Source organism: Eurosta solidaginis, chromosome X, assembly GCF_040869045.1.
Source record: "Eurosta solidaginis isolate ZX-2024a chromosome X, ASM4086904v1, whole genome shotgun sequence".
In the NCBI taxonomy this organism is placed as follows: Eukaryota; Metazoa; Arthropoda; class Insecta; order Diptera; family Tephritidae; genus Eurosta; species Eurosta solidaginis.
This window is the reverse complement of record NC_090324.1, coordinates 210027690-210044777: the sequence shown is the minus strand read 5'-3', so window position 1 is coordinate 210044777 and position 17088 is coordinate 210027690.

Below are 17088 nucleotides of genomic sequence, written 5' to 3'. Positions count from 1 at the left end.
GATTAATACACGCTTAAAAACCTACCATCTGCAAAAATAAAACCGAATCTATCTTGCTTGGTTCGATATATATGGACACTTATCCCTTATAGTCGGTTAAGCCCACCCACTATGACGTAGAAACTGAACCGTTAACGATAGAATCTTTGATCAGCTTCTGGATTAATATAAACATAAAAACCTACCATCTGCAAAAATAAAATCGATTCTATCTTGCTTGGTTCAATAGATATGGACACTTATCCCTTTTAGTCGGTTAAGCCCACCCACTATGACGTAGAAACTGAACCGCTAACGATAGAATCTTTGATCACCTTCTGGATTAATATGCACATAAAAAACTACCATCTGCAAAAATAAAATCGATTCTATCTTGCTTGGTGCAATAGATATGGACACTTATCCCTTTTAGTCGGTTAACCCCACCCACTATGACGTAGAAATTTAACCGTTAACGATAGAACTTTGGATCAGCTTGTGGATTAATATGCACATAAAAAACTACCGTCTGCAAAAATAAAATCGAATCTATCTTGCTTGGTGCAATAGATATGGGCACTTATCCCTTATAGTCGGTTAAGACCACCCACTATGACGTAGAAACTGAACCGTTAACGATAGAATCTTTGATCAGCTTCTGGATTAATATAAACATAAAAACCTACCATCTGCAAAAATAAAATCGATTCTATCTTGCTTGGTTCAATAGATATGGACACTTATCCCTTTTAGTCGGTTAAGCCCACCCACTATGACGTAGAAACCGAACCGCTAACGATAGAATCTTTGATCACCTTCTGGATTAATATAAACATAAAAACCTACCATCTGCAAAAATAAAATCGATTCTATGTTGCTTGGTTCAATAGATATGGACACTTATCCCTTTTAGTCGGTTAACTCCACCTACTTTGACGTAGAAATTGAACCGTTAACGATAGAACCTTTGATCAACTTCTGGATTAATATACACATAAAAACCTACCATCTGCAAAAATAAAATCGATTCTATCTTTCTTGGTGCAATAGATATGGACACTTAGTCCTTTTAGTCGTTTAACCCCACCCACTATGACGTAGAAATTGAACCGTTAACGACAGAACCTTGGATCAGCTTGTGGATTAATACGCGCATAAAATCTACCATCTGCAAAAATAAAATCGATTCTATCTTGCTTGGTTCAATAGATATGGACACTTATCCCTTTTAGTCGGTTAACTCCACCCACTATGACGTAGAAACTGAACTGTTAACGATAGAACCTTTGATCAGCTTCTGGATTAATATACACATAAAAACCTACCATCTGCAAAAATAAAATCGATTCTATCTTGCTTGGTGCAATAGATATGGACACTTATCCCTTTTAGTCGGTTAACTCCACCCACTATGACGTAGAAACTGAACTGTTAACGATAGAACCTTTGATCAGCTTCTGGATTAATATACACATAAAAACCTACCATCTGCAAAAATAAAATCGATTCTATCTTGCTTGGTGCAATAGATATGGACACTTATCCCTTTTAATCGGATAACCCCACCCACTTTGTCGTAGAAATTGAACCGTTAACGATAGAACCTTGGATCAGCCTCTGGATTAATATACACATAGAAACCTACCATCTGCAAAAATAAAATCGATTCTATGTTGCTTGGTTCAATAGATATGGACACTTATCCCTTTTAGTCGGTTAACCCCACCTACTTTGACGTAGAATTTGAACCGTTAACGATAGAACCTTGGATCAGCTTGTGGATTAATATACACATAAAAACCTAACATCTGCAAAAATAAAATCTATTATATCTTGTTTGGTGCAATAGATATGGACACTTATCCCTTTTAGTCGTTTAACCCCACCCACTATGACGTAGAAATTGAACCGTTAACGACAGAACCTTGGATCCGCTCGTGGATTAATACACGCATAAAAACCTACCATCTGCAAAAATAAAATCGATTCTATCTTGCTTGGTTCAATAGATATGGACACTTATCCCTTTTAGTCGGTTAACTCCACCCGCTATGACGTAGAAACTGAACCGTTAACGATAGAACCTTTGGTCAGCTTCTGGATTAATATACACATAAAAACCTACCATCTGCAAAAATAAAATTGATTCTATCTTGCTTGGTGCAATAGATATGGACACTTATCCCTATTAGTCGGTTAACCCCACCCACTATGACGTAGAAATTTAACCGTTAACGATAGAACCTTGGATCAGATTGTGGATTAATATGCACATAAAAACCTACCATCCGCAAAAATAAAATCGATTCTATCTTGCTTGGTGCAATAGATATGGGCACTTATCCCTTTTAATCGGTTAACCCCACCCACTATGTCGTAGAAATTGACCGTTAACAATGGAACCTTGGATTAGCTTGTGGATTAATATACACATAAAAATCTAACATCTGCAAGAATAAAATCGATTCTATCTTGCTTGGTGCAATAGATATGGGCACTTATCCCTTTTAATCGGTTAACCCCACCCACTATGTCGTAGAAATTGACCGTTAACAATGGAACCTTGGATTAGCTTGTGGATTAATATACACATAAAAATCTAACATCTGCAAGAATAAAATCGATTCTTTCTTGCTTGGTGCAATAGATATGGACACTTATCCCTTTTAGCCGTTTAACCACCCACTATGACGTAGAAATTGAACCGTTAACGACAGAACCTTGGATCCGCTCGTGGATTAATACACGCATAAAAACCTACCATCTGCAAAAATAAAATCGATTCTATCTTGCTTGGTTCAATAGATATGGACACTTATCCCTTTTAGTCGGTCAACTCCACCCACTATGACGTAGAAACTGAACTGTTAACGATAGAACCTTTGATCAGCTTCTGGATTAATATACACATAAAAACCTACCATCTGCAAAAATAAAATCGATTCTATCTTGCTTGGTGCAATAGATATGGGCACTTATCCCTTTTAATCGGTTAACCCCACCCACTATGTCGTAGAAATTGACCGTTAACAATGGAACCTTGGATTAGCTTGTGGATTAATATACACATAAAAATCTAACATCTGCAAGAATAAAATCGATTCTATCTTGCTTGGTGCAATAGATATGGACACTTAGTCCTTTTAGTCGTTTAACCCCACCCACTATGACGTAGAAATTGAACCGTTAACGACAGAACCTTGGATCAGCTTGTGGATTAATACGCGCATAAAATCTACCATCTGCAAAAATAAAATCGATTCTATCTTGCTTGGTCCAATAGATATGGGCACTTATCCCTTTAAATCGGTTAACCCCACCAACTATGTCGTAGAAATTGACCGTTAACAATAGAACCTTGGATTAGCTTGTGGATTAATATACACATAAAAATCTAACATCTGCAAGAATAAAATCGATTCTTTCTTGCTTGGTGCAATAGATATGGACACTTATCCCTTTTAGTCGTTTAACCACCCACTATGACGTAGAAATTGAACCGTTAACGACAGAACCTTGGATCCGCTCGTGGATTAATACACGCATAAAAACCTACCATCTGCAAAAATAAAATCGATTCTATCTTGCTTGGTTCAATAGATATGGACACTTATCCCTTTTAGTCGGTTAACTCCACCCACTATGACGTAGAAACTGAACCGTTAACGATAGAACCTTTGGTCAGCTTCTGGATTAATATACACATAAAAACCTACCATCTGCAAAAATAAAATCGATTCTATCTTGCTTGGTGCAATAGATATGGACACTTATCCCTTTTAATCGGTTAACCCCACCCAATATGACGTAGAAATTGACCGTTAACAATGGAACCTTGGATTAGCTTGTGGATTAATATACACATAAAAACCTAACATCTGCAAGAATAAAATCGATTCTATCTTGCTTGGTGCAATAGATATGGACACTTATCCCTTTTAGTCGTTTAACCACCCACTATGACGTAGAAATTGACCGTTAACAATAGAACCTTGGATTAGCTTGTCGATTAATATTCACATAAAAACCTACCATCTGCAAAAATAAAATCGATTCTATCTTGTTTGGTGCAATAGATATGGACACTTATCCCTTTTAGTTGTTTAAACCCACCTACTTTGACGTAGAATTTGAACCGTTAACGATAGAACCTTGGATCAGCTTGTGGATTAATATACACATAAAGACCTACCATCTGCAAAAATAAAATCGATTCTATCTTGTTTGGTGCAATAGATATGGACACTTATCCCTTTTAGTCGTTTAACCCCACCCACTATGACGTAGAAATTGAACCGTTAACTATAGAAACTTGGATTAGCTTGTGGATTAATATACACATAAAACCTAACATCTGCAAGAATAAAATCGATTCTATCTTGCTTGGCGCAATAGATATGGACACTTATCCCTTTTAGTCGTTTAACCACCCACTATGACGTAGAAACTGAACCGTTAACGATAGAACCTTTAATCAGCTTCTGGATTAATATACACATAAAAACCTACCATCCGCAAATATAAAATCGATTCTATCTTGCTTGGTTCAATATATATGGACACTTATCCCTTTTACCGGTTCACCCCACCCACTATGACGAAGAAACTGAACCGTTAACGATAGAACCTTTGATCAGCTTCTGGATTAATATACACATAAAAACCTACCATCTGCAAAAATTAAATGGATTCTATCTTGCTTGGTGCAATAGATATGGACACTTATCCCTTTTAATCGGTTAACCCCACCCACTATGACGTAGAAATTGAACCGTTAACAATAGAATCTTTGATCAGCTTCTGGATTAATATAAACATAAAACCCTACCATCTGCAAAAATAAAATCGATTCTATCTTGCTTGGTGCAATAGATATGGACACTTATCCCTTTTAATCGGTTAACCCCACCCACTATGACGTAGAAATTGAACCGTTAACAATAGAATCTTTGATCAGCTTCTGGATTAATATAAACATAAAAACCTCCCATCTGCAAAAATAAAATCGATTCTATGTTGCTTGGTTCAATAGATATGGACACTTATCCCTTTTAGTCGTTTAACCCCACCCACTATGAGGTAGAAATTGAACCGTTAACGACAGAACCTTGGATCAGCTTGTGGATTAATACACGCATAAAAACCTACCATCTGCAAATATAAAATCGATTCTATCTTGCTTGGTTCAATAGATATGGACACTTATCCCTTTTAGTCGTTTAACCCCACCCACTTTGACGTAGAAATTGAAACGTTAACGGCAGAATCTTGGATCAGCTTGTGGATTAATACACACATAAAAACGTAACATCTTCAAAAACAAAATTGATTCTATCTTGCTTGGTGCAATAGATATGGACACTTATCCCTTTTAGTCGGTTAACCCCACCCACTATGACGTAGAAATTGAACCGTTAACGATAGAACTTTGAGTCAACTTGCGGATTAATATACACATAAAACCCTACCATCTGAAAAAATAAAATCGATTATATCTTGCGTGGTTCAACAGATATGGACACTTATCCATTTTAGTCGGTTAACCCAACCCACTATGACGGTGAAATTGAACCGTTAACGATAGAGTCTTATATCAGCCTGTGGATTAATATACACATAAAAGACTGCCGTCTGCAGAAATAAAATCGAATCTATCTTGCTTGGTTCGATATATATGGACACTTATCCCTTATAGTCGGTTAAGCCCACCCACTATGACGTAGAAACTGAACCGTTAACGGTAGAATTTTTGATCAGCTTCTGGATTAATATAAACATAAAAACCTACCATCTGCAAAAATAAAATCGATTCTATCTTGCTTGGTTCAATAGATATGGACACTTATCCCTTTTAGTCGGTTAAGCCCACCCACTATGACGTAGAAACTGAACCGCTAACGATAGAATCTTTGATCAGCTTCTGGATTAATATAAACATAAAAACCTACCATCTGCAAAAATAAAATCGATTCTAAGTTGCTTGCTTCACTAGATATGGACACTTATCCCTTTTAGTCGGTTAACCCCACCTACTTTGACGTAGAATTTGAACCGTTAACAATAGAACCTTGGATCAGCTTGTGGATTAATATACACATAAAAACCTACCATCTGCAAAAATAAAATCGATTCTATCTTGTTTGGTGCAATAGATATGGACACTTATCCCTTTTAGTCGTTTAACCCCACCCACTATGACGTAGAAATTGAACCGTTAACGACAGAACCTTGGATCAGCTTGTGGATTAATATACACATAAAAACCTACCATCTGCAAAAATAAAATCGATTCTATCTTGCTTGGTGCAATAGATATGGGCACTTATCCCTTTTAATCGGTTAACACCACCCACTATGACGTAGAAATTGACCGTTAACAATAGAACCTTGTATTAGCTTGTGGATTAATATACACATAAAAACCTAACATCTGCAAGAATAAAATAGATTCTATCTTGCTTGGTGCAATAGATATGGACACTTATCCCCTTTAGTCGTTTACACACCCACTATGACGTAGAAACTGAACCGTTAACGATAGAACCTTTGATCAGCTTCTGGATTAATATACACATAAAAACCTACCATCCGCAAAAATTAAATGGATTCTATCTTGCTTGGTTCAATATATATGGACACTTATCCCTTTTAATCGGTTAACCCCACCCACTATGACGTGGAAATTGAACCGTTAACAGTAGAATTTTTGATCAGCTTCAGGATTAATATAAACATAAAAACCTACCATCTGCAAAAATAAAATCGATTATATCTTGCTTGGTGCAATAGATATGGACACTTATCCCTTTTAGTCGTTTAACCCCACCCACTATGACGTAGAAATTGAACCGTTAACGACAGAACCTTGGATCCGCTTGTGGATTAATACACGCATAAAAACCTACCATCTGCAAAAATAAAATCGACTCTATCTTGCTTGGTTCAATAGATATGGACACTTATCCCTTTTAGTCGGTTAACTCCACCCACTATGACGTAGAAACTGAACAGTTAAAGATAGAACCTTTGATCAGCATCTGGATTAATATACACATAAAAACCTACCACCTGCAAAAATAAAATCGATTCTATCTTGTTTGGTGCAATAGCTATGGACACTTATCCCTTTTAGTCGTTTAACCCCACCCACTATGACGTAGAAATTGAACCGTTAACGATAGAAACTTGGATTAGCTTGTGGATTAATATACACATCAAAAACCTAACATCTGCAAGAATAAAATGGATTATATCTTGCTTGGCGCAATAGATATGGACACTTATCCCTTTTAGTCGTTTAACCACCCACTATGACGTAGAAACTGAACCGTTAACGATAGAACACCCACTATGACGTAGAAATTGAACCGTTAACGGCAGAACCTTGGATCAGCTTGTGGATTAATACACGCATAAAACCTACCATCTGCAAAAATAAAATCGATTCTATCTTGCTTGGTTCAATAGATATGGACACTTATCGCTTTTAGTCTATTAACTCCACCCACTATGACGTAGAAACTCAACCGTTAACGATAGAACCTTTGATCAGCTTCTGGATTAATATACACATAAAAACCTACCATCTGCAAAAATTAAATGGATTCTATCTTGCTTGGTGCAATAGATATGGACACTTATCCCTTTTAATCGGTTAACCCCACCCACTATGACGTGGAAATTGAACCGTTAACAGTAGAATTTTTGATCAGCTTCAGGATTAATATAAACATAAAAACCTACCATCTGCAAAAATAAAATCGATTATATCTTGCTTGGTGCAATAGATATGGACACTTATCCCTTTTAGTCGTTTAACCCCACCCACTATGACGTAGAAATTGAACCGTTAACGACAGAACCTTGGATCCGCTTGTGGATTAATATACACATAAAAACCTACCATCTGCAGAAACAAAATCGATTCGATCTTGCTTGGTGCAATAGATATGGACACTTATCCCTTTTAGTCGGTTAACCCCACCCACTGTGACGTAGTAATTGAACCGTTAACAACAGAACCTTGGATCAGCTTGTGGATTAATATACACATAAAAACCTACCATCTGCAAGAATAAAATAGATTATATCTTGCTTGGTGCAATAGATATTGACACTTATCCCTTTTAGTCGTTTCACCCCACCCACTATGACGTAGAAATTGAACCGTTAACGATAGAACTTTGAGTCAACCTGCGGATTAATATACACACAAAACCCTACCATCTGCAAAAATAAAATCGATTATATCTTGCGTGGTTCAATAGATATGGACACTTATCCATTTTAGTCGGTTAACCCAACCCACTATGACGTAGAAATTGAACCGTTAACGATAGAGTCTTATATCAGCCTGTGGATTAATATACACATAAAAAACTACCGTCTGCAAAAATAAAATCGAATCTATCTTGCTTGGTGCAATAGATATGGGCACTTATCCCTTATAGTCGGTTAAGACCACCCACTATGACGTAGAAACTGAACCGTTAACGATAGAATCTTTGATCAGATTCTGGATTACTATAAACAAAAAAACCTACCATCTGCAAAAATAAAATCGATTCTATGTTGCTTGGTTCAATAGATATGGACACTTATCCCTTTTAGTCGGTTAACCCAACCCACTATGACGTAGAAATTGAACCGTTAACGATAGAGCTTTAGATCAGCCTGTGGATTAATATACACATAAAAGACTGACGTCTGCAAAAATAAAATCGAATCTATCTTGCTTGGTTCGATATATATGGACACTTATCCCTTATAGTCGGTTAAGCCCACCTACTATGACGTAGAAACTGAACCGTTAACGATAGAATCTTTGATCAGCTTCTGGATTAATATAAACATAAAAATCTACCATCTGCAAAAATAAAATCGATTCTATCTTGCTTGGTTCAATAGATATGGACACTTATCCCTTTTAGTCGGTTAAGCCCACCCACTATGACGTAGAAACGGAACCGCTAACGATAGAATCTTTGATCAGCTTCTGGATTAATATAAACAAACAAACCTACCATCTGCAAAAATAAAATCGATTCTATGTTGCTTGGTTCAATAGATATGGACACTTATCCCTTTTAGTCGGTTAACCCAACCCACTATGACGTAGTAATTGAACCGTTAACAACAGAACCTTGTATCAGCTTGTGGATTAATATACACATAAAAACCTACCATCTGCAAGAATAAAATAGATTATATCTTGCTTGGTGCAATAGATATTGACACTTATCCCTTTTAGTCGTTTAACCCCACCCACTATGACGTAGAAATTGAAACGTTAACGGCAGAATTTTGGATCAGCTTGTGGATTAATACACACATAAAAGCGTACCATCTTCAAAAACAAAATTGATTCTATCTTGCTTGGTGCAATAGATATGGACACTTATCCCTTTTAGTCGGTTAACCCCACCCACTATGACGTAGAAATTGAACCGTTAACGATAGAACTTTGAGTCGACTTGCGGATTAATATACACATAAAACCCTACCATCTGAAAAAATAAAATCGATTATATCTTGCGTGGTTCAATAGATATGGACACTTATCCATTTTAGTCGGTTAACCCAACCCACTATGACGGTGAAATTGAACCGTTAACGATAGAGTCTTATATCAGCCTGTGGATTAATATACACATAAAAAACTACCGTCTGCAAAAATAAAATCGAATCTATCTTGCTTGGTGCAATAGATATGGGCACTTATCCCTTATAGTCGGTTAAGACCACCCACTGTGACGTAGAAACTGAACCGTTAACGATAGAATCTTTGATCAACTTCTGGATTACTATAAACAAAAAAACCTACCATCTGCAAAAATAAAATCGATTCTATGTTGCTTGGTTCAATAGATATGGACACTTATCCCTTTTAGTCGGTTAACCCAACCCACTATGACGTAGAAATTGAACCGTTAACGATAGAGCCTTAGATCAGCCTGTGGATTAATATACACATAAAAGACTGCCGTCTGCAAAAATAAAATCGAATCTATCTTGCTTGGTTCGATATATATGGACACTTATCCCTTATAGTCTGTTAAGCCCACCCACTATGACGTAGAAACTGAACCGTTAACGATAGAATCTTTGATCAGATTCTGGATTACTATAAACAAAAAAACCTACCATCTGCAAAAATAAAATCGATTCTATGTTGCTTGGTTCAATAGATATGGACACTTATCCCTTTTAGTCGGTTACCTCCACCGTTAACGATAGAACCTTTGATCAACTTCTGGATTAATGTACACATAAAAACCTACCATCTGCAAAAATAAAATCGATTCTATCTTTCTTGGTGCAATAGATATGGACACTTATTCCTTTTAGTCGTTTAACCCCACCCACTATGATGTAGAAATTGAACCGTTAACGACAGAACCTTGGATCAGCTTGTGGATTAATACGCGCATAAAATCTACCATCTGCAAAAATAAAATCGATTCTATCTTGCTTGGTTCAATAGATATGGACACTTATCCCTTTTAGTCGGTTAACTCCACCCACTATGACGTAGAAACTGAACCGTTAACGATAGAACCTTTGGTCAGCACACATAAAAACCTACCATCTGCAAAAATAAAATTGATTCTATCTTGCTTGGTGCAAAAGATATGGACACTTATCCCTTTTAGTCGGTTAACCCCACCCACTATGACGTAGAAATTTAACCGTTAACGATAGAACCTTGGATCAGCTTGTGGATTAATATGCACATAAAAAACTACCGTCTGCAAAAATAAAATCGAATCTATCTTGCTTGGTGCAATAGATATGGGCACTTATCCCTTATAGTCGGTTAAGACCACCCACTATGACGTAGAAACTGAACCGTTAACGATAGAATCTTTGATCAGCTTCTGGATTACTATAAACAAAAAAACCTACCATCTGCAAAAATAAAATGGATTCTATGTTGCTTGGTTCATTAGATATGGACACTTATCCCTTTTAGTCGGTTAACCCAACCCACTATGACGTAGAAATTGAACCGTTAACGATAGAGCCTTAGATCAGCCTGTGGATTAATATAAACATAAAAGACTGCCGTCTGCAAAAATAAAACCGAATCTATCTTGCTTGGTTCGATATATATGGACACTTATCCCTTATAGTCGGTTAAGCCCACCCACTATGACGTAGAAACTGAACCGTTAACGATAGAATCTTTGATCAGCTTCTGGATTAATGTAAATATAAAAACCTACCATCTGCAAAAATAAAATCGATTCTATCTTGCTTGGTTCAATAGATATGGACACTTATCCCTTTTAGTCGGTTAAGCCCACCCACTATGACGTAGAAACTGAACCGCTAATGATAGAATCTTTGATCACCTTCTGGATTAATACGCGCATAAAATCTACCATCTGACCACCCACTATGACGTAGAAACTGAACCGTTAACGATAGAATCTTTGATCAGCTTCTGGATTACTATAAACAAAAAAACCTACCATCTTCAAAAATAAAATCGATTCTATGTTGCTTGGTTCAATAGATATGGACACTTATCCCTTTTAGTCGGTTAACCCAACCCACTATGACGTAGAAATTGAACCGTTAACGATAGAGTCTTATATCAGCCTGTGGATTAATATACACATAAAAAACTACCGTCTGCAAAAATAAAATCGAATCTATCTTGTTTGGTGCAATAGATGTGGACACTTATCCCTTATAGTCGGTTAAGCCCACCCACTATGACGTAGAAACTGAACCGTTAACGATAGAATCTTTGATCAGCTTCTGGATTAATATAAACATAAAAACCTACCATCTGCAAAAATAAAATCGATTCTATCTTGCTTGGTTCAATAGATATGGACACTTATCCCTTTTAGTCGGTTAAGCCGACCTACTATGACGTAGAAACTGAACCGCTAACGATAGAATCTTTGATCAGCTTCTGGATTAATATAAACATAAAAAACTACCATCTGCAAAAATAAAATCGATTCTATGTTGCTTGGTTCAATAGATATGGACACTTATCCCTTTTAGTCGGTTACCTCCACCGTTAACGATAGAACCTTTGATCAACTTCTGGATTAATATACACATAAAAACCTACCATCTGCAAGAATAAAATAGATTATATCTTGCTTGGTGCAATAGATATTGACACTTATCCCTTTTAGTCGTTTAACCCCACCCACTATGACGTAGAAATTGAAATGTTAACGGCAGAATCTTGGATCAGCTTGTGGATTAATACACACATAAAAACGTACCATCTTCAAATACAAAATTGATTCTATCTTGCTTGGTGCAATAGATATGGACACTTATCCCTTTTAGTCGGTTAACCCCACCCACTATGACGTAGAAATTGAACCGTTGACGATAGAACTTTGAGTCAACTTGCGGATTAATATACACATAAAACCCTACCATCTGCAAAAATAAAATCGATTATATCTTGCGTGGTTCAATAGATATGGACACTTATCCATTTTAGTCGGTTAACCCAACGCACTATGACGCAGAAATTGAACCGTTAACGATAAAGTCTTATATCAGCCTGTGGATTAATATACACATAAGAAACTACCGTCTGCAAAAATAAAATCGAATCTATCTTGCTTGGTGCAATAGATATGGGCACTTATCCCTTATAGTCGGTTAAGACCACCCACTATGACGTAGAAACTGAACCGTTAACGATAGAATCTTTGGTCAGCTTCTGGACTACTATAAACAAAAAACCTACCATCTTCAAAAATAAAATCGATTATATCTTGCGTGGTTCAATAGATATGGACACTTATCCATTTTAGTCGGTTAACCCAACCCACTATGACGTAGAAATTGAACCGTTAACGATAGAGTCTTATATCAGCCTGTGGATTAATATACACATAAAAAACTACCGTCTGCAAAAATAAAATCGAATCTATCTTGCTTGGTGCAATAGATATGGGCACTTATCCCTTATAGTCGGTTAAGACCACCCACTATGACGTAGAAACTGAACCGTTAACGATAGAATCTTTGATCAGATTCTGGATTACTATAAACAAAAAAACCTACCATCTGCAAAAATAAAATCGATTCTATGTTGCTTGGTTCAATAGATATGGACACTTATCCCTTTTAGTCGGTTAACCCAACCCACTATGACGTAGAAATTGAACCGTTAACGATAGAGCTTTAGATCAGCCTGTGGATTAATATACACATAAAAGACTGACGTCTGCAAAAATAAAATCGAATCTATCTTGCTTGGTTCGATATATATGGACACTTATCCCTTATAGTCGGTTAAGCCCACCTACTATGACGTAGAAACTGAACCGTTAACGATAGAATCTTTGATCTGCTTCTGGATTAATATAAACATAAAAATCTACCATCTGCAAAAATAAAATCGATTCTATCTTGCTTGGTTCAATAGATATGGACACTTATCCCTTTTAGTCGGTTAAGCCCACCCACTATGACGTAGAAACTTAACCGTTAACGATAGAATCTTTGATCAGCTTCTGGATTAATATAAACATAAAACCCTACCATCTGCAAAAATAAAATCGATTCTATCTTGCTTGGTGCAATAGATATGGACACTTATCCCTTTTATTCGGTTAACCCAACCCACTATGACGTAGTAATTGAACCGTTAACAACAGAACCTTGTATCAGCTTGTGGATTAATATACACATAAAAACCTACCATCTGCAAGAATAAAATAGATTATATCTTGCTTGGTGCAATAGATATTGACACTTATCCCTTTTAGTCGTTTAACCCCACCCACTATGACGTAGAAATTGAAACGTTAACGGCAGAATTTTGGATCAGCTTGTGGATTAATACACACATAAAAACGTACCATCTTCAAAAACAAAATTGATTATATCTTGCTTGGTGCAATAGATATGGACACTTATCCCTTTTAGTCGGTTAACCCCACCCACTATGACGTAGAAATTGAACCATTAACGATAGAACTTTGAGTCAACTTGCGGATTAATATACACATAAAACCCTACCATCTGAAAAAATAAAATCGATTATATCTTGCGTGGTTCAATAGATATGGACACTTATCCATTTTAGTCGGTTAACCCAACCCACTATGACGGTGAAATTGAACCGTTAACGATAGAGTCTTATATCAGCCTGTGGATTAATATACACATAAAAAACTACCGTCTGCAAAAATAAAATCGAATCTATCTTGCTTGGTGCAATAGATATGGGCACTTATCCCTTATAGTCGGTTAAGACCACCCACTATGACGTAGAAACTGAACCGTTAACGATAGAATCTTTGATCAGCTTCTGGATTACTATAAACAAAAAAACCTACCATCTGCAAAAATAAAATCGATTCTATGTTGCTTGGTTCAATAGATATGGACACTTATCCCTTTTAGTCGGTTAACCCAACCCACTATGACGTAGAAATTGAACCGTTAACGATAGAGCTTTAGATCAGCCTGTGGATTAATATACACATAAAAAACTACCGTCTGCAAAAATAAAATCGAATCTATCTTGCTTGGTGCAATAGATATGGGCACTTATCCCTTATAGTCGGTTAAGACCACCCACTATGACGTAGAAACTGAACCGTTAACGATAGAATCTTTGATCAGATTCTGGATTACTATAAAGAAAAAAACCTACCATCTGCAAAAATAAAATCGATTCTATCTTGCTTGGTTCAATAGATATGGACACTTATCCCTTTTAGTCGGTTAAGGCCACCCACTATGACGTAGAAACTGAACCGCTAACGATAGAATCTTTGATCAACTTCTGGATTAATATAAACATAAAAACCTACCATCTGCAAAAATAAAATCGATTCTATGTTGCTTGGTTCAATAGATATGGACACTTATCCCTTTTAGTCGGTTACCTCCACCGTTAACGATAGAATCTTTGATCAACTTCTGGATTAATATAAACATAAAAACCTACCATCTGCAAAAATAAAATCGATTCTATGTTGCTTGGTTCAATAGATATGGACACTTATCCCTTTTAGTCGGTTACCTCCACCGTTAACGATAGAACCTTTGATCAACTTCTGGATTAATATACACATAAAAAACTACCGTCTGCAAAAATAAAATCGAATCTATCTTGTTTGGTGCAATAGATGTGGACACTTATCCCTTATAGTCGGTTAAGCCCACCCACTATGACGTAGAAACTGAACCGTTAACGATAGAATCTTTGATCAGCTTCTGGATTAATATAAACATAAAAACCTACCATCTGCAAAAATAAAATCGATTCTATCTTGCTTGGTTCAATAGATATGGACACTTATCCCTTTTAGTCGGTTAAGCCGACCTACTATGACGTAGAAACTGAACCGCTAACGATATAATCTTTGATCAGCTTCTGGATTAATATAAACATAAAAAACTACCATCTGCAAAAATAAAATCGATTCTATGTTGCTTGGTTCAATAGATATGGACACTTATCCCTTTTAGTCGGTTACCTCCACCGTTAACGATAGAACCTTTGATCAACTTCTGGATTAATATACACATAAAAACCTACCATCTGCAAGAATAAAATAGATTATATCTTGCTTGGGGCAATAGATATTGACACTTATCCCTTTTAGTCGTTTAACCCCACCCACTATGACGTAGAAATTGAAATGTTAACGGCAGAATCTTGGATCAGCTTGTGGATTAATACACACATAAAAACGTACCATCTTCAAATACAAAATTGATTCTATCTTGCTTGGTGCAATAGATATGGACACTTATCCCTTTTAGTCGGTTAACCCCACCCACTATGACGTAGAAATTGAACCGTTGACGATAGAACTTTGAGTCAACTTGCGGATTAATATACACATAAAACCCTACCATCTGCAAAAATAAAATCGATTATATCTTGCGTGGTTCAATAGATATGGACACTTATCCATTTTAGTCGGTTAACCCAACGCACTATGACGCAGAAATTGAACCGTTAACGATAAAGTCTTATATGAGCCTGTGGATTAATATACACATAAGAAACTACCGTCTGCAAAAATAAAATCGAATCTATCTTGCTTGGTGCAATAGATATGGGCACTTATCCCTTATAGTCGGTTAAGACCACCCACTATGACGTAGAAACTGAACCGTTAACGATAGAATCTTTGGTCAGCTTCTGGACTACTATAAACAAAAAACCTACCATCTTCAAAAATAAAATCGATTATATCTTGCGTGGTTCAATAGATATGGACACTTATCCATTTTAGTCGGTTAACCCAACCCACTATGACGTAGAAATTGAACCGTTAACGATAGAGTCTTATATCAGCCTGTGGATTAATATACACAAAAAAAACTACCGTCTGCAAAAATAAAATCGAATCTATCTTGCTTGGTGCAATAGATATGGGCACTTATCCCTTATAGTCGGTTAAGACCACCCACTATGACGTAGAAACTGAACCGTTAACGATAGAATCTTTGATCAGATTCTGGATTACTATAAACAAAAAAACCTACCATCTGCAAAAATAAAATCGATTCTATGTTGCTTGGTTCAATAGATATGGACACTTATCCCTTTTAGTCGGTTAACCCAACCCACTATGACGTAGAAATTGAACCGTTAACGATAGAGCTTTAGATCAGCCTGTGGATTAATATACACATAAAAGACTGACGTCTGCAAAAATAAAATCGAATCTATCTTGCTTGGTTCGATATATATGGACACTTATCCCTTATAGTCGGTTAAGCCCACCTACTATGACGTAGAAACTGAACCGTTAACGATAGAATCTTTGATCTGCTTCTGGATTAATATAAACATAAAAATCTACCATCTGCAAAAATAAAATCGATTCTATCTTGCTTGGTTCAATAGATATGGACACTTATCCCTTTTAGTCGGTTAAGCCCACCCACTATGACGTAGAAACTTAACCGTTAACGATAGAATCTTTGATCAGCTTCTGGATTAATATAAACATAAAACCCTACCATCTGCAAAAATAAAATCGATTCTATCTTGCTTGGTGCAATAGATATGGACACTTATCCCTTTTATTCGGTTAACCCAACCCACTATGACGTAGTAATTGAACCGTTAACAACAGAACCTTGTATCAG